Here is a 19,094-nt window from a genome sequence, read left to right on the forward strand (position 1 = left end):
CACATTTTGTTTAGCATATTTCATGTTTGCATCCACTTGTTTTGTATGCACCGAGTCTCGGTTCATCATTCTAACCTGCATTATTAGTTTAGTGCTTCTTTGAAAACGTACTTAGACCGCATGCTATCAAATTGCTTCATATGCCATGTTAAGTAGCCGAGCCTATTTAGATTGTATATTACATGTGTTGTATTAGTTATATCGCATAGTTAGGAATCATGCATTTTTCTAACTCATTTTTCTTTTGGCATGGTGTATTTGGTGAGCCTTTACTCGTTTTAGCATATCGCATGCATGTGATTGTTGCCATATCTAGCATGCTTGCCATGAGGCTAATTACTTAACTGATAAACTGTTTGAATGCCCGTGGATGAAGACTAATTGCTTGAATTGGAATAATTTGAATAATATTTTTATGCGATCACTTTTTCAAGTGATACATATTCGAAACAATTTTCAAAAATAAGCATAAAATCAAATGTTCCAACTTTGGCAAGTTAATCTATACTTGTGTGTGCATCACATAGTAAATTAGCCTAATAAACCGAAACAAGAGCATGTAGTGTAGATAAGATTCATATCATGATTAGTAGAGGCCGATCTTTAATCGGGCGAGTGGGGGTGCTCAATTCATGACCTTTCCCTCTCGTACCTAAGTTCCCGAGCCGAGACAATCTTGGTGATGACGGACACATGGCCTTTGGTACGAGTCATGGGTTTCCTAAAATTTTCCAAAAACATTTAGGTGGCAACTCTATATTTGGCAAAGCAGTCCATTTTTGGCAATTTGATTCAAAATCAATTTTCCAAAAGATTTGCCGGACTGGGACTCTTTGGTGTTTATCTATTTCACATTGTACTTGTGAAATCAGATTCAGAACCGCGGGAGTCCGACACTATAGGGCTTATTCGTCTTCCGAAAGGGGGCACGAAAAGTCGAGCTATACATGCAATACTTTCTTTTTGATTTTACTCAAAGTTAATTGTAAAATTTTATGTGAAATACTTTTGTAATAATTTATTCAAGTTTTTGTACTTAATATTAATTCAAAAATTATTATTATCTTCTTATTGTTGGTTATGAAAAAAAAGAAATTAAAGTTGTAATTAATAAATGCCCCTTCTGATTTAGTTTTCTCGCTCTGCCACTGTTTACAGGCAATTGATCAACCCTGATTACTCCAATCAACTAGTTGTAAATCTAGTGCTAGTCACACCTAACCCAAGTGATTTTATCTAAAAAAATCGCTCACAAAAATATGACCCTCTTTTACAAGGAAAATGAAGGGATTGAAAATTCTTTTACAATAACAGCTCAAATTCTCAATATACTTTCTCTCAAAAGAAATAATAACTCAATAAAAATGCACAGAACTCTTAAATATCACTCAAAATTTTCACCACTTCTATATCTTTTCTTTTTCTCCACGAAGCTTCTTTTATAGCTATAGAAAAAACCACCGTTGCAAAGGAATTCTAGGTAAGCTTATCTTTCCTTCTATTTTTCTTCCATTTGAATTCATTAGCCTTTTGGACTTGCCGCATTATTGCCAATGAACACTTCAATCAATCAAAGGAATGAAATGAATAGGAAAAGATATGGAAAGAATTTGAATGAATCTTTTTTTATTATTATTAAATTAAAATATTCAAAAGATGTGCAATAAATTTAATTAAATTTTAAATCCGTACGACATATGATAAAATTCATTTTCATATTTTGTGTCAAATGGTTGTAAAAATATGTATATTAAAAAATTACAATTTATCTCATAATATTTTAAATCTCATCAAAATCAAACCATAGGATTAACATTGTTACACTATGTTTTTTTTTTTTTTTAAGAATAAAACTTACATGGATATGGTTTCTCAGTTAATAAATGTTTGCTGTCGTTGCCATAAAATTAATAATTTATGCGAAAAAAAAAGTTTGCGGACTAATAGAATTTCCCTACTATGTAATCCCATAAAGAACAGTATCCATTACAAAAAAATTAACTTTTTGCGACGGTAAAATACCGTCGCTAATACTCCTAATGCCGTCGCTAATACTTTTTGCGATGGCAAAATGACTTTTTGCGACGGCAAGAGGGGGTCGCAAATGGAGGGGTTGCAAAAGACTTTTTGCGACGGCACAGTGCCGTCGCTAATGTTTTGTGACGACATTTTTGCCTTTTTGCGACGACACTGTGCAGTCGCTAATAACGTTTGAAATTTCTTGACTTTTTTGCGACGGCACGATTTTACCGTCGGTAAAAATGTTATTTGAGACGGCAAAAAATACCGTCGCTAATAGTCTTTTTTGCAACGGCAGAAACACTTTTTGCAACGGTGTGGTGCCGTCGCAAAAAGTATTAAAAATATGAAATTTTCCATTTTTGCGACAGTGTAATGCCGTCGCAAAAAGTATTAAAAAATAATAAAATTTATATTTTAAATAATAAAATTTCTATTTTTGGCGACAGTATAATGCTGTCGCAAAATGTAAAACCTGTAACAAAATTAATAAAAATATTAAAATTTTCTATTTTTTGCGACGGTGTAATGCCGTCGCAAAAAAGAAAAAATCCTACGATAAAAATATTAAAAATATTAAAAATTTTCCATAATAATATAAAAATAACAATTTCTTCACGATAATTACAAGTATGTCCCTGATTGAATTCTATAGGATATTAGATTGAATTCTTACTTTCATCCCTGATTGCAAGTATGTCCCTAAAAATTACAGTTCACCCATGCCATGACTAGGTAACCATCTTTTTTGCTTCTCATGTTTTAGAGGAATTTTCCACGAAAAAAGTGCTCTCTAAACCGGAGATGAAAGTAGTTTTCCATCAGACCCACAACAATGGAAACAATAAATGACACATTAGCAACACACATTACCCTCAGAAATTGAAGCTGTTCGATGACATGAAAATCTGTCAAAAGGAAATGAGTTCATTGATTAAGCGGGCAACTGACTTAACCAGAACGTTGTCCTTGCAGAAACTACCATCATCATCCCACATGAGATGGCAATATATCTCATAGCGAAATATTCAACAGTATAGAAGCACAGAAATGGGAGTCTAAAAGCAAGCAAAACAAATGCCTATATGCATAGAGAATAGAGTATTTTCACATATAGAGTCCTTCTGGCACCCCCTCTTTCTTCTTGAACATGACCTTATCTTTAGCCTTCTTGAAGTCTGAATACGTAACCTGAGGCACACATAGAACAATTTCTATTAGATGAAGTCTAAACAACATGCAATTGTATAAAGCATCCAATAATTTCTATAGATTTTGAATTCACAAGGACAAAGTTAAGGACCTCAAGACTGACGTGGACATATATATTTAATGGACAGGCAAACTCAGAGAAATAACTAACACAGTGGTTCATTTATTTACTCTTGTAATAATTAATTATCATTGAGGTTTTTGTTCTTGGTTAGTCTAATTATCATTAGTAGTATTTCACTTTGTTCTGCTCTTTCCCTAGTTGAAAAGGCAAAAAAAGGCAAAACTTAGACATCATGAGTTCACTAACATATACGAGGCCAATGTCACCTATGCATATTGTGTGCCTAAAAATTGAATACGAAGTCAAAAAAATCTATACTTTGTGAAATTTACTAACCAAATAGATTCCAGTCTAATATTGTTGATTTTAGCTGCGTTTGGTTCAAGGATTTGGGGATTAACATTTCACCTACATTTTCTCTTTCCTTTTCCAAATCCCTCCCCAAATCCATGAACCAAACACTGCCTTAAGGATTCCAAACAACCAGCAAAATAAATATTGGACTGGGGGATTTGCAACAGAATATGTCCACAAAACAGGCCATAATCTTTTTGATCAACAAAAACAAACAGGCCATAATCTGCCTCTTCATTTTTGTTTCTTCCTTTGTTTTGCTTCTCGATATTTTCCCTTCACAAACTCCCATCTTTTTTCTTTCTACAAAGTTGAAAATTAGATCTATAGGAGGGGACCCAATATAGTATAACTAAGGGTCTGAAAACACTAATCCTTACTTAAAGTTCATCTGTGTCTAATACTCTCATATCTCCACTTTACAAGCCAAAATTCAGAGCAACCAAAAAGCATCATGTTTTAAGAATTAGTTGTAACACAAAATTGCAACAAACACAAATGATACACATATAATTCAACAATGAAGTTGTCTCACCTTCATACAACGCTCTCTTAGAGCAAGTAAACCAGCTTCAGTACATATTGCCTTTATATCGGCTCCAGAAAACTCATCCTTGGTCATAACAAATTCTTCTAAGTTGACATCATCAGCCAACATCATCCTAGATTTGTGTATCTGCATTTCTGACATAAAAGGTTTGCTTGGCACATAAGTTATCATAAAGATAGGGTTAATGGAAATCTATATTAATAATTAATCTTATATTTGCATAATCATGTCATGCATTTACCTGGAAGATGCGCCTCCGAGTCTTAATATCAGGAAGTGGGAACCTAAGTTTTCCTTCTATGATGCGGTTTAGCCCCATTATCAGATAGAAGTCAGATGGCATGGAAGGTTCCAATAGTGGATTTAACCATATTATAGCATTTTGTAACTAGAACCAAGGCAAGTACTAAACTGTTGTTCATAATGTCGACAGAGACTTAGTGTACAGATATTTGTACTCCATTAAAAAAGTCGAAGTGGGGATAAAGACTAAACTAAAGGGTAATGCATATTTGTAATCCATTAAAAAAGACGAATTGGGATAAAGACTAAACTAAAGGGCAGTTAAAAAAAATTAAATAAAAATAAAATTACTACAAAAGTTATCCAAATTGCTTACAAAATAATGAGAAATGTTATGTGCCACAAATTTTTTGTTACTGTTTTGTATCACCGCCTACGTGAATAATCATGATTGGTCATTAAGAAAATAATGAAAACAAATACTATCTTGCCATGTGCATGGAGATATCAAAGGTGCAAAAAAATGGGTCACATATATCAGTTCTCAAAAACAATAATTTAGCTCATGCAAAAATGAAATAAGTATACATGAATCTAGAATAATTAAAGGGTTAATAGACACCATAAAAAAAAATACTAGAAACCAAATATAAGGAATGAAAATCAAAATGGAATTTAAACAAGGCCTACACTAATGAATTATGAACAAACATTTTGGAATGAACTCCAACACTAATGAATTACGAACATACATTGTGGAATGACCTATATATTCCTACAAGGAAAAATGCTAATGCTCCATTAGGCTGCCTAATTACAGCCGGCCAATTATTTCGTCTCAGAGAATCATGTGGTATTGTCCACGTGGCACTCCAGCCAATGAAGCAACAGAAAATTTTATGGATGGTATAATGCTTACCCATGTTTGTTGGGTAGTTGAAAGACAAATGATGACCCACCTAATATGTTTTGTGGTTCTTAATTTGTTGACAGCACACCACATAGGCTAATGGCACATGGTAGTCTGGACAACCTAATAATTTTCCTTCCACGACACAAGAAATAAATAAAACTTGGTATCTCGTAAAAAGTGGGCAGGCAAGTTTGTCTTCTTATCTTCTGTGATTTGTTGGCTTCAAATTAAAAAGAAAAAAAAAAAGGATAGAGGGGTAGGGGTAATCATGAAGAACTTCTGGTTACGGCTAAGATTATGAAATTTATCCAATATAGTGATCGTTTCCCAAAATATGACTGTATCGTGCTAAAGATCATTTTAAAGCTATACAGAAACAACCACTTCTCTGCATTTATTTCTCAAAGAAATCTAACAGTTGCCCACTTAGCTTACCGTCCATTTCTATCTTTCAGTCTCAACTTCATTGAAAATGCTTAAGATTAATATTTTGTTTGGGAAAGAAAAAAACAAAGTTTGTTCTCGCGTTTGATCAAACACGTGATGCCACAAACAAAGTTCATTCATATTTACATAAATCTTTGATACATGGATGACCAATTTGAACCAAAATGAACACAGAATGGTCTGATAATAATCCGATCAAATAATCTAATATAAAAAATTACGAGAACTTACAGCCACACAAGGAGCAAAAGTAAACTGAGCGCCACGAGCCCTAACTTCATGAGTAGTTGCAACTCCAATCCTCCTAACCAACTCTGCATCTCTGTCACACAAACTAACACTCTCTCAAGCAACAACAATAGTTACATATAATACCTAGTAGCTCCAAGGCCAATGTTGTGAGGAAATACAGTGGCACCGTAGACGTTGTTGTTGCCATGAACAGCGTCAGTACCGTAGAGAAGTGGAATCCCGAGGCGAGACTCAAGCGCAGCGTTCTGAAATCTGTTAATCATATCGATCCAATCGGACGACGTTGCTTTCTCGAACGGTCCACCACCGCCGGCGCTGAGAATACTCCCTGAGAAATCAATGAATCAAAGATCAAAGGGAAAAAATGCATAAAAACAGAGAGAGAGAGAGAGAGAGAGAAAGAGAGACCGATGGAGAGGTCTCGAATGGATTGAGAGGTTGGGTGTGAAGTTGCTTCACTGCACTGGTTGATCGATTTGAGTGATTTGGCCGATCTTCTCGGACAAGGTCATTCGAGAGAGTAAGTCTTTGATTCTGGATTCGATTGGGGAGTTAGGGTTTTTGTAAATGGGATTGTTGTTCATGTTCTTGGCTTTTCTACTACTACTGCTCATTTTGTTCAGCTTGAAGAACCAGGCGCGATGGATTGAGAGGTTGGGTGTGAAGTTGCTTCACTGCACTGGTTGAAGAGATTGGGAATTTTGGGTTTGGGGTGGGGGAAAACCCGGGCGGGAATGGGGGGGAAAGAGATTAGGGATTTTTGAGATTGGGGATTTTGGGTTTGGGGTGGGGGAACCGAGCGGGAATGGAAAAGGCAGGAGGGAGAATGAAATTTTTTTTGGATTTTTTTTTAAATTTTCATTATAAATAAATATTTAAATAATAAAATGACTTCTTTTTTTTTTTTTGTAATAGAGGATGTCATTGCTAAAAAAATAATTTTTTATTAAAATAATTTTTTTTATAGTTAATGAATTTTTATTTTTATTTTTTCATTTAGTAAGGTTGAAAATTTATTTGTTTCATATTTATTTTAATGAATAAAAAATTATTATTATTTTTTTATTTGGTAGAAGTAGGGATAATATTTTTCATTAAAATAAAGTTAATTTTTTGTGGTCAATGTGGCATTTGCAGTGGTAGTAGTGGTAATAATGGAATGGCATTTGCAGTAGTGGTGAATGTGGTAGAGAAGATGGGTGGTGAGAAAGAGATGAGTGAGAGACAGATAGAGAAGAGAGATAGAGAGAGAGAATAGTGATAAGTGAGAGAGAGACAAAGAGACAAAGAGATATAGAGAGAGACAGGGAGACAGAGAGAGAAACAGATAGAGAGATATATAGAAAAATAGAGAGAAACAAGAAATGAGTGAGAGATAGACAAAGAAAGAGAGAAAGAGAGCGAAAAGAGATGATCGAGAGAAAGACATAGAAAAAAAGAGAGACGAAGAGAGAAGAAAGATGAGCGAGAGAGACGAAGAGAGAAGAAAGATGAGCGAGAGAGACGGAGAGAGAGATAGAGAGAAGATAAATGAGCAAGAGAGAAGAGAGATAGAGAGAAGAGAGATGAGCGAGAGACAAAGAGAGAAAGAGAAAGAGAAAGAGACAAAGACAAAGACTGACAGACAGAGAAGAGTGATGAGTGAGAGAGAGAAGAGATGTAATATTTTGTGGTAGAGAAGAGGAACCGACAGTAGTGGTGAAGGTGGTGGTGGTGGTGGTGGTGATGGTGAAGGAGATTAGTGGTGAAGTTATGGTAGTAGTAGAGTAGATGGAGTAGCAGGGGTGAAAGAGAGGTAATTGTAGTAGTAGTAGTAATGGCAATAGTGGTAGTGGTGGTAGTGGAGTGGTGGCGATGGTAGTAGTAATGGTAGTCGTAGAGGTGAAATGGCGACTGTGGTAGTAGTGGTGGTAGTGAAATGGCATTTGCAGTAGTAGTGAAGGTGGTAGAGGAGATGAGTGGTGAGAGAGAGAGAGAGATGAGTGAGAGACACAGAGAGAGAGAAAAAAAAAGAGATGAGAGAAGAGATAGATGAATGAGAGACACAGAGAGAGAGAGACGAATAGACAGACAGAGAGAGAAGAGTGATGAATGAGAGAGAGAAAGAAAAGAGAGAGAAAAAGATGAAAAAATGGGTGAAAAGATATAGACAAAGAGAGAGACAGAGAAAGAGAAAAAAAAGAGCGAAAAGAGATAAACGAGAGAGAGACAGAAAAAGATGAGCGAGAAAGCGAGAGGGAAAAAAAGAAGAGACAGAGAAGAAAGACAGAGAGAGAAGATAGATGAAAGAGATAGAAAGAATAGAGATAGACGAGAGACACAGAGAAAAAGAGAGAGAGAGAGATAGACAGACGGACAGAGAAGAGTGATGAATGAGAAAGAGAAAGAGAAAGAGAAGAGAGACAGAGACATAGAGAGAAAGAGAGAGACGGACTGACAGAGAAGAGTGATGAGTGAGAGAGAGACAAAGACATATAGAGAAAGGGAGAGACAGACAGACAAAGAAGAGTGATGAGTAAGAGAGAGAAAGAGAAGATAGACAAAGACAGAGAGATAGGAAGCTGAAAAAATGGGTGAAAAGAGAAATGTTCAAAAGAGTAAGACGACGTCGTTTATAGTGGATCGATAAATCGAGAAGGAGCTCGATAAATAGAGAAGATGGGAGTAAGAGAGTGAGCAAGGCGAACATAGTGAGGGAGAAATAGACAAATAAACAAGTAGAGAGAGAGAGAGAATGGTGGTGAGTGAGAGAGAGACAGGGAGAGAGAGAGAGAGAGAGATAGAGAGAAAGATAGAAAAAGAGAGAGAAACAAGAGATGAGCGAGAGATAGACAAAAAGAGATGAGTGAGAGAGAGAGACACAGAAAAAGAGAGAGACAGAGAGAGAAGAGAAATGAGCGAGAGAGATAGAGAGAGATAGAAAGATAAGAGAGAGAGAGAGAGAAAAGAAATGAGAGAGATAGAGAGAAGAGAGATGAGCGAGAGAAAACAGATGAGAAAGATAGAGAGAAGAGAGATAGGCGAGAGACACAGAGAGAAAATGAGAGAGAGAAACAGACAGATAGAGAAAGAAGAGTGATGAGTAAAAGAGATAAAGAGAAGATAGAGAGATAGAGACAGAGAGACATGAAGATGAAAAAATGAATGAAAAGAGAAATGTTATATTAAAAGAGTAAGAAGACATTTTTTTTAAAAAAAATTTTGCGATAGAATTTTGTGACTGTATATATATGAAGCTGTCTCAAAACCACAATCACTATGCTAGGTTAGAGTTTTCCAAAAACTCTTTTGAGAAAATTATACTTTCTTGTTTTCCGTGTTATATTGTTTTTACTGAATTTTTTAAATATTTTAAGTATTTTTTTAAATTTTTAGACACACTTAACATAAATACATCTAAAAATTTTAAAAAATTGTAAAAAAAATCTTTTAAAAATTCACTAAATACCAAAAATACAATAATTCAATACATTTTTTTTGTATTTTTATGTATTTATTAATTTTTAAAAATATTTTTTCATAATTTATTTTTTTAGATACATCTAGGTAAGGTGTATCTAAAAAAAATATTTAAAATTTTAAAAGTATTCACTAAAAATTAAAAAAAAAAACACGAAAGTCACTTTTTGCGACGGCAGAAAATACCGTCTCAAAAAGCAGAGTATTTGCGACGGCACCATTTGCCGTCTCAAAAAAGCAGAGTATTTGCGACGGCAGAAAATACCGTCGCAAATGCTCTCATTTTTTGAGACGGCAAATTGTGCCGTCGCAAGTGCTCTGTTTTTTTGAGACGACAAATGGTGTCGTCGCAAATACTCTGCTTTTTTGAGACGGCATTTTCTGCCGTGGCAAAAAGTGACTTTTTGAGACGGCAAGTGTGCCGTCGCAAATAATTCCGTCTCATATACCCACTTTTCTTGTAGTGATCCCATGTGTAATCTCCTCCTTAATTATGGTAATTTGATATTTGTTGAAGGAAAAAATAAAATGAGTGTCTATTTGATCAAACTCAAAATTTTCTATGTAGAAATTTAATGTATAAAGAGAAATGATTGTATTATTGATTGTTGTATATTGATGTTGTAGTTGATATCTATTACAATGATTCATGATTCCTATATATAGAAGAGGGTGAGTGTGTAGTAGGTAAGGAGTAGGTGAAGTGGAGGTGGTAGTGGTGTAGTGGGTTAGTTTTAGTGGAGTAGGTGAGGTGGTAGTGGTGTAGTGGGTTAGGTTTAGTGGAGTAGGTTTAAGTGGGTGAAGTAGGTGGAGAGTAGGTGGATTTTAACAGCCCCCCGCAAACTCAAGGCGGATAGGAACTAACCAACTTGAGTTTGGAGAGAGTAACAAAACAAGAAAATACATAAAAATAAAAGAGGATAAGAGACACTGTATGGTCGTGTCAGACCATTGGTGAAGACACTGGATGGTGGTGTCATAACGTTGTAGAGGACACTGTATGGGGGTGTCATAACCATGTAGAGGACACTGTATGGTGGTGTCATAACGGTGTAGAGGACACTGGATGGCGGTGTCAGACCGATGTAGAAGACAGTTTATGGGGTCATGTCGGACCGTTGTAGCAGACAATGTTGTGACAGTTGTGGTGACAGTTTACGGAGTCTTGCTGGACCCTTGTAGAAACTAAGCGGAATTACTGTCGGGACAGTTTACAGAGTCTTGTCGGACCCATAAAGGAGCTAACCGGAATCAATGTCGGGACAGTTTACAGAGTCTTGTCGGACCCATAAAGGAGCTAACCGGAATCAATGTCGGGACAGTTTACAGAGTCTTGTCGGACCCATGAAGGAGCTAACCGGAATCAATGTCGGGACAGTTTACAGAGTCTTGTCGGACCCTTAAAGAGTCGCACCCTCAAAAGGTGTGCCCAATCCATAAAAAGGCGTGCCATCAAAAGGCGTGCCCAATTCATAAAAAGATGTGCCATCAAAAGACGCGCCCACTTCATCAAAAGACGTGCCCGACAGAAAGCGTCGAGCCATCAAAAGGGGCGCCTGACACGCGGCGATGCACGTGATTGACAGAGCGCGTGTCGGCCTCGTCGTCTCTGTCTTTATAAACCAAAGCGAAGTCTGAGGCTTGGAAGCATAACAAACCAGTTGAAACCTCTTCGTTCTCTGTAACATTCTGTAACCAACCCTTCTCTGAAACACTCAGCAACCATAACATGGCCTCTTCTTCCCGTCCAGCTACCCAGAACATGGCCTCCTCTTCCCGTGGTCTGCTTACGCTCTTTCCAGAACTGAACGAGTCCAGAAGAGAAATAACTGGTACGGTGGCCAGTGAACCCCAACCAAACACTTCTGGGTTTGCTCCTTTGAACTTTCCGATGCGGTCGGTGGAGCAAAAAATGGCGGTGCAAACTGATATTGAGGCCAATCAGTATACTCTGAAGTCATGTGTGGAAACCATGACGGCGGTCACAAACTTGTCGCACCGGCTGCAGAGCAGGACAAATGAAGTGCAACAGTTAAACTCCCAGCTGGCTCTGCTCCAACGCATGTATAAGGATGCGCGAGCAGAGATAAGTGTGCTAAAGGCAGAAAACAAGGAGCTGAAGCGGAAGGCCACCGTGATGTTCCGATTTGGAGGTCCACCATATGCTGCAGTGGAGGAGCAGGGAGGAGGAAACTTGCTTGGTGGTCTAGGAAGCACGGAGGCAACACCGTCAAGGGCCGTCCAGGACGGAGGCAAGAAGAAAAGACAGGCGGCAGAGTAGAGAAGAAAAATCCCGCCTGTGTGTGTGGGTGTTTGGGTTTTTTTTTTTTTTTTTTTTTTATGTAAAATGGTGATCGGGGTGAGGCCCGACATGAATAAAATAAGGGAAGGTTTGGTGTGCAATTCTGCCCTTTTTTTTTTTTTTTTTTTTTTGAAATAATAAGAATAATAATAATATATAAAATAAAGTGTTGTGCCACGTCTTGGGCAGATCAAATACTTTGGAAAAAAAGTTGAAAAGATGAGAGGAGAATGGGACAAGCCCATGTGAGTGTGAGTGAAAGTGGGGTTTAAAGAAAGTGAGGTAGTGGGTTGATTAAAAAAAAGGATTGTGGGTTTGAAAGTGGAAAGATGAGAGAGAGAGAATGTGAATGAAAACCCAAATTGACACTTTCAGGGATCAAAGAGAGCAGAGAGAGAGAATCAAAAGGAGATGAATTAGGTGCTCCAAAGATGGGTGCAGCTGCTGCTGCACGTGTTTCAGCCCCCTCAGAAGTTGCCTGATTCACAGGCAAATGAGCCACTGGCACTGCAACTTCCGCTGCTTCTGGAATACCTGAATACAAGTAATCCACAGCTCGCTCTGGATTGTTGTAAGCAGCTCGAAGTGCACGGGTAACTATTTCTTTGTCCCAGTTGCCACCACCTATATCCATTATTTGTTGAATGGTCTGCTCAAGGTTAGAACCAGCAACCAAAATGGAAGCAGCCTGACCATACGTATCAGAAGGAGCATTAGCTGTTGCCACATTGGAACCAGACGAGGTGATTTCTGGGGCCGGTGCTTGTACAGGAGCTTCAGGTGCAGAAGTAGGATTAGAAATTGGTTGAGTTGTAGATCCAGGCTGGGTGGATGAGGTCCCACTTGAGCCCAAAGTTTTACTCTTGCTAAGCATGACAACAAGAAAACCATCTTCAGAGACCTTGTTCTCTGCCAGAGTACTTTCATCTTTCAAAACCTTTCCATTGTGAATCAATAATTGCTGTCCACATGGATAATTGTCTTTTCCTTGCACATCTTCAATATTTTTCTTAACCGCCATGATGGTGTCAGTGGGTTGAACCCTAATTTTGAAGTGGCTGCCTTTGAGAGTCTTTACAGTAAGCTTCATCTTGGCGAGAAGAGTTGGCGTCAATTCGAGCTAGCAGTGGTTTGAGTTGCTGCAGTGGTTGGAGGTTTTGGTAGGTTTTAATTGGTTGAGGTCTGGCGGGCGGTTAAGGCAAAGTTGCCGCCCGCCAGAAGGCGAAGAGCACCAAGAGCTTAACCTTGCTCTGATACCATGTAGAAATTTAATGTATAAAGAGAAATGATTGTATTATTGATTGTTGTATATTGATGTTGTAGTTGATATCTATTACAATGATTCATGATTCCTATATATAGAAGAGGGTGAGTGTGTAGTAGGTAAGGAGTAGGTGAAGTGGAGGTGGTAGTGGTGTAGTGGGTTAGGTTTAGTGGAGTAGGTGAGGTGGTAGTGGTGTAGTGGGTTAGGTTTAGTGGAGTGGGTTTAAGTGGGTGAAGTAGGTGGAGAGTAGGTGGATTTTAACATTCTATAACCATTTTATAGTATTGAAATATTTAAGTAGAAAATTTTTACGATTGAAAACTTTAAGACAATTTTTTTTGATGAGAATGAGAATAAAAACTACTTTTTCTTGAACGGATTCAATATTTAAAGATAAGCCAAGTTTCACGGAATTGGGGTGGTGACTGATGGGTCTCATTTTCAGTCTCATTTTGATGATTTGAATCATTCACATTTTAAAATATATTGAGTAGAATTTATTTGTAAAAAATAAAATTGAACGGACATCAATAGTCCTTTTATCGAATTGCATTTTGTGGGAGTCAAGAAAAATATCAACTCATTTGGATCTAGCCCAAATGAGGAGGCCCATCAAACAAATATCAAGCCCCATCTATAAAAGGAAGGCTTCCCCATGAAAGATAGGGATGTCTCATATCTCTACACCACACAACACACTGACTCTCTTCTATTCTTCATATTCTCTATTTGATTCAAGTTGTTAACTTTATTATCGGAATGTCTCCGGCCGGCAACTCCAATTGGGTGACATCGACCATGCTCATCTTTGTAGATCTAAGGGATAAAACTCATTTCTTCGTTGGATCTTTACAATCCATGTTGTGAGAGAATTTTTTGGGTCTCACACATTTGTATCTAAAAAAATAATTGGCAAATATAATTTGAAATATAAAACTAAATATAAATGCAATTCGATAAAAATGCTATCAATGTCTGATCAACTTGATTTTTTAGGTATATTCTACTCGATGTATCCTAAAAGGTAAATAGTTTGGATCATTAAAATAGGCCTGAAATGAGACCCATCAATTGCACAATTGTTTTAAGGGAGGCACAACAACCATTCCTACTCCAAGTTTCTTTGACTTAAAATTAAGGTTTATTTACGGTAAGTTTTTATATTTAAGTGTAAAGAGATTATAAATTATTAAAGGCATTTAATTGTAAAATCACTAAAATGTGTTTCTTTGTAAGTACTTTAGTTTCTTTTAAACAAGGATTGAGATTTGCCTATATTTATCAGTTTCCCTTAATAGCTCCCATCCTTTTTTTTTTTTTTTTGGATGATTAATTCCTTAGTGCAATTGTTCAATGCATGAAGGTTTTATGTTATACTTGGACTAAATTTAATGTTGAAATTTGCAAAACTTGAATAGATCAAGTTGAGAGCCCAATGTAATAAAAGTGGAAGTGAGGCCCTTTTGAGTTTTTAAAAGAACCTCATCCAAGTCAAAATGTAGTTGAGCTAGCCCATGAAGCCCAATGGCTAGGCTCTCATGTGAGGTTGGGGGTTTATTTTAACTGACAACACACACATTTCCTCCTCCCTCTTATGTAGTAGACTTAATATGAATTCCTTTAATGTACCGCAAAAAAAAAAAAAAAAAAAAAAACCAATGTGTGGTCGATGCCCCTCAACTACACTCTACAAGGTTAAGTAAAGATTGGACAAGATGCTCAATATTCAAAATTTGTTGTATTATATTTAATACACTTTTAATACAATTAAAATTATCGTATTTTGAAATTTTCATCACATCGTACAATCAAAAACACATTAATTACAAAAAAATAAGAGTTTTAAATCACAGTGATGTTTCAAAGTTTGACTATGAACTTCAATTTTTTATACTTGGTTTTTTTCACTTTAGATTTTACCATTACTAGTTATCTTTATCTGTTTTATTGTACTATTCTTAATTAAGTAATTATTTATGTATCTTTTGAATAACATATATCAATAGAAATGGATGTGAGATTAGCTTGCCACTTCATCACATCTTTTTTACAAATCTTAAGAATTTTCATATCAATGTTTCTTCCAAACATTTTTCAAACTTGTTTGGATTGGAAAATTGAGTGTGAACTTTTGCATGAAAAAGAGTCCATTCCTGTATATGCATGAACCAAGAAATCACAAGGAAAGCTAGTGGGTTTGCTTTTCATATTGTGGTTGTTGACTTTAACCATCTAGAGTTCACCTCTTCTTCCAGAAACATATAAGTGTTCCATTACCAAGCTTGGTAAAGGATTGACTTACCAAAAGTCTTGACACTATTTCTAAATTATATGAGATTATTAGTTTCTTGGTATTATTTCTTCTATCTCAATTTTTTTTAAAAAAAAAAAAAAAAAAAGTTTGATTAGAAGGAGGTTTAGTATAATCTTATTCTATCTCAGGTTTGCTCAAAAATATTAGATATGGATCACGCAGTGTAATAACCATAGTTGGAGAATATTTTGATCTTCTAACCCTCTAATCCACTCCCTTTAATTTTTCATTTGATCCAATCTAAAAAAAGAAAAGAAAATACATTTGATATCTCATCCCTCTATGAAACTCAATAATCCCCCAATCATACATGGTGAAACTGTCAATTCAAAATTTCATTTTTATATTCAAATAAGGAGACTTAAAATTAATCAAAATACAGAGTCCATTCTCATAACTTAATCCCCAGGCAAAAACAACCTTGAGGCTTTATATTGCTCTTCTTTTCCTAGCAAAATTCTTACTTTTATAAAAGATAGTAATATTGATTCTTGACACTGTGGAGTGCCCTAATCAGTCATTGTTATGCCTTTGACTTATAGTTGCAAAGCGTTAGATGACCCTTATTGAAAATTCAATGTTAGCCTTAGAAGTCATTGTTATTTTGTGCTCTACTAATACAAGTCTAATAATAAATTTAAAAAAATAAATAACTAAGAGAAAAACAGCTGTACAAGAGGGTGTTTTGATACTTGATCACCAATCAACATTTGAAAATATTGGTTTCTTTTAAGTCATGTTCACACTATGTGTGAATCATTTTGACTTGGTTTTATTCTTATCTAACAGTATATATGTCATCTCCAAGTTGCCCTTTTATAGTCATTACAACAAAAAAAAACTTTCTCTCACCTTCATTTTTTAAAGAAGCAGAGTTAAATTTCCTTCAAACTCTGTTTCTCACTCTGCTTTTGATCAAGGGAAATTGAAGACACCAAGATGGCAGATAGAAAAATTGTTGAAGTGCCTCCAAGGAGAGGGAAGATCAAAGCCAAGATGTTTGGTGTCATGGCAAGGAAGGTGGCATCAGTTGTCGGGCTAGGAAGAAAGATAGGCGGTGGCAGTGGCAGTGGCGGTGGTGGAAGTGGAAGCTCAGCCTCAACAACCCCTCTAAGCTCCTATACGTCAGAGGGAAATTCAGAATCCTGACCCACATATTATACATATCACAATCTTCTATGTATGATTAGTTGATTTATATTCTCTCTCTTTTTTTTCTTCTTTTTTTTCATGTTATGTCCTTCAACCAAATGTTTTTCCTTGGTTGATTTGGGTAATTATGGTTAGTAGTTGTTGTTTTCTCTGTATAATATATAGATATAGATATATTTTTTCATTTCTTTTAATTTATGATGGTGGTGTTCCGGTGATGAATCTGTGTTTTTGAGTGGTTAATGTTGCCATCTTTCCTATTTTTGTTTTTATTTTTCATGTTGTTAGAAACAAAAATAATAAAAATTTTATAAACATTCATCTTCTTTTTATTTTTTTATTTTTTGGTGTGAAAACAGTTGTTAAAACATTTTCACGATTCTTTACAAAATGGATGGTTTTCAAAATAAATAAATAAATAAATTTACTGAAATAATTTTTTGAAACAATTCACCAAACAAAAATAAAAATAAAAATGATATCAACCTGCCTTAACCTCCCTTGGCTCACAAACCCGTGAGAAAACAATGCTCGAGTTTTTCTTCTTTTTTTCTTGTGATGCTATATCTTGGTCCTTTTTAATATGTTTTATTTATTTATTCATGTCTTGTTCATGAATAGAGTTTTAGTACTTTAGTAACCTCTTATCTTGTTCATGAATGGAGTTTCATTATTTTGGTAACCTTTTATCTTGTTCATGAATAGAGAGTAATTAGAATTTATGAATTTGGTAGTGAGTTAGTTTTGGAGTTACTCCATTTTCTCTAGTTTAATGATCATCTTTATTTTTGATGTAATTTGTAAGGTCCTAGTGCCCTATAAATAGTTTCTCTCATCTACTCTTTTCTACACCAACACACACCAACTATTTTCTATATAAAAGAGATTACTAGTAAAGAAGGGTGTTTTTCTTGGTGGAGCTTTGGGTTAACCAGCTTGCGCAGAGTTGGCCTGAACCATATGACAAGTGGTCGGGTTGTTGTATCCTGGAGGGGACAAGTCATAGTTTTGTGACTGCTGCATCGGTATTTGGGTTCTTCCTACCGCAGTGGGCTTGATCTCCTTAAAGAAAACGAGATATCCGTGCCTTAACTTGATCTATTTGTATCTCATTTTCTTTGCATCGTTTATCAATAAAGTATAATTTTTTCTGGTATTTTCACCAACACTATATATATAATCAAGTAAAACACATGGATGGTTTGATTTTTTTGAAACTATTTTTTGAATTTTTTAAAAATAAAAATAATAACTAGTTTGATAAAAATAAATATCAAAAAGATATTGCTGAATTTTAAAAAATTATTTATATCTTTCAAAAAAAAATAAAACTATACAAAATGATGAGTATTTTTAAATTTTTTATTTTTTTACCAAATTAATATTTAAATTTTTAGAAAAAAATTATAAAAATAAATTCTAAAATTCAAACCATACATGGTGTGTTCCCAAGAATTTGAGTCTTGTCTGTTGATTAATTCGACATTGATGAGTGCATGGACATAGCAAGTGATGTTCAGTTAGAATTCCATTTTACATGAGGGAATCAAGATTCTTATAATATCCCCTCCTAATTTTATATAATAATTATTATATACTGGTTTTTGTTTTGATTAATGCTTGGGAGCACTAAAAAAGGAGCACTAGAGGAGCACTAATGAGGTGGCTCTCTCTTTGATGTGATGGTTATCTCTTGTGTTTTTTCTTTTTTCTTTTATTTTTTACATTTTCCAACTCATTAGAGCTATTAGTGATGAAATTTTTTAGTGGTCTCTACCATTGCTGTTTTGTTTTAAGTACTAATGATGACAAAGATTCTAAGCCCTTTATTTGATTAGACATTGGTTATTTTGAGAAAGATAGAGAGGGAAGAGGATCTTACTTGGTTTGATTCACATCTAATTTTTCAAATAATATTTATAAGAAGATCGATAATTTTTTTTGAATTTTAACTAATTTTTTAATAATTTTATTTTTTGTTATTTATAATTTATTGTTTGGTTATTTATTTAATCCTTTAAAATTTTGTTATTTTTATTTTCTTCGATATGTTAAAGAAAAAACTTCATTTTACACGAGGGAATATATAATCTTTGAGAAGAGAATAACATGTGTTAGATGATGATATTATTCAACGATTTTATGTTTTGTTATTTATAATTTGTTGTTTGGTTTTTTATTTAACCCTTTAAAATTTTGTTATTTTTATTATCATCGATATGTTAAAGAAAAAACTTTATTTTACATGAGGGGATATATAACCTTTGAGAAGAGAATAACATGTGTTAGATTGTGATATTATTCTCTGAAATAATACTTTGTTTGGCTCTATTTTTTCAAAAATACTTTTTAAAAAATTTTATTTTCTTATTTTTTGTATTTTTTTTTTGTTTTTATTGAATTTTTTTAATATTTTAAGCATTTTTTTTTTTACTTTTTAGACATATTTAACATAAATATACCAAAAAAGTAAAAAATTTATGAAAAAAACTTTTTAAAATTTACTAAATATCAAAAATACGAGAATTTAGTACCTTTTTTTGTATTTT

The 19,094-nt window shown here is 34.9% G+C and overlaps 1 long non-coding RNA gene and 1 pseudogene across 1 annotated transcript in view; one reads left to right on the forward strand and one right to left on the reverse strand.

The window, feature by feature from the left end:
• Window positions 1-10,082: 10,082 nt before the first annotated feature.
• LOC145792781 (uncharacterized) overlaps window positions 10,083-19,094 on the forward strand; it is a 120,292-nt gene continuing 111,280 nt past the window's right edge. The window contains exon 1 of the long non-coding RNA XR_014332677.1: window positions 10,083-10,936. This is a non-coding gene — a long non-coding RNA (uncharacterized LOC145792781). The remainder of the gene's footprint in view (window positions 10,937-19,094) is intronic.
• Window positions 12,014-13,128, reverse strand: LOC145792779 (ubiquitin receptor RAD23b pseudogene; annotated as a pseudogene).

The sequence above is a fragment of the Camellia sinensis genome, chromosome 1 (genome assembly GCF_055761805.1).
Source record: "Camellia sinensis isolate YWXY chromosome 1, ASM5576180v1, whole genome shotgun sequence".
Taxonomy (NCBI): domain Eukaryota; kingdom Viridiplantae; phylum Streptophyta; class Magnoliopsida; order Ericales; family Theaceae; genus Camellia; species Camellia sinensis.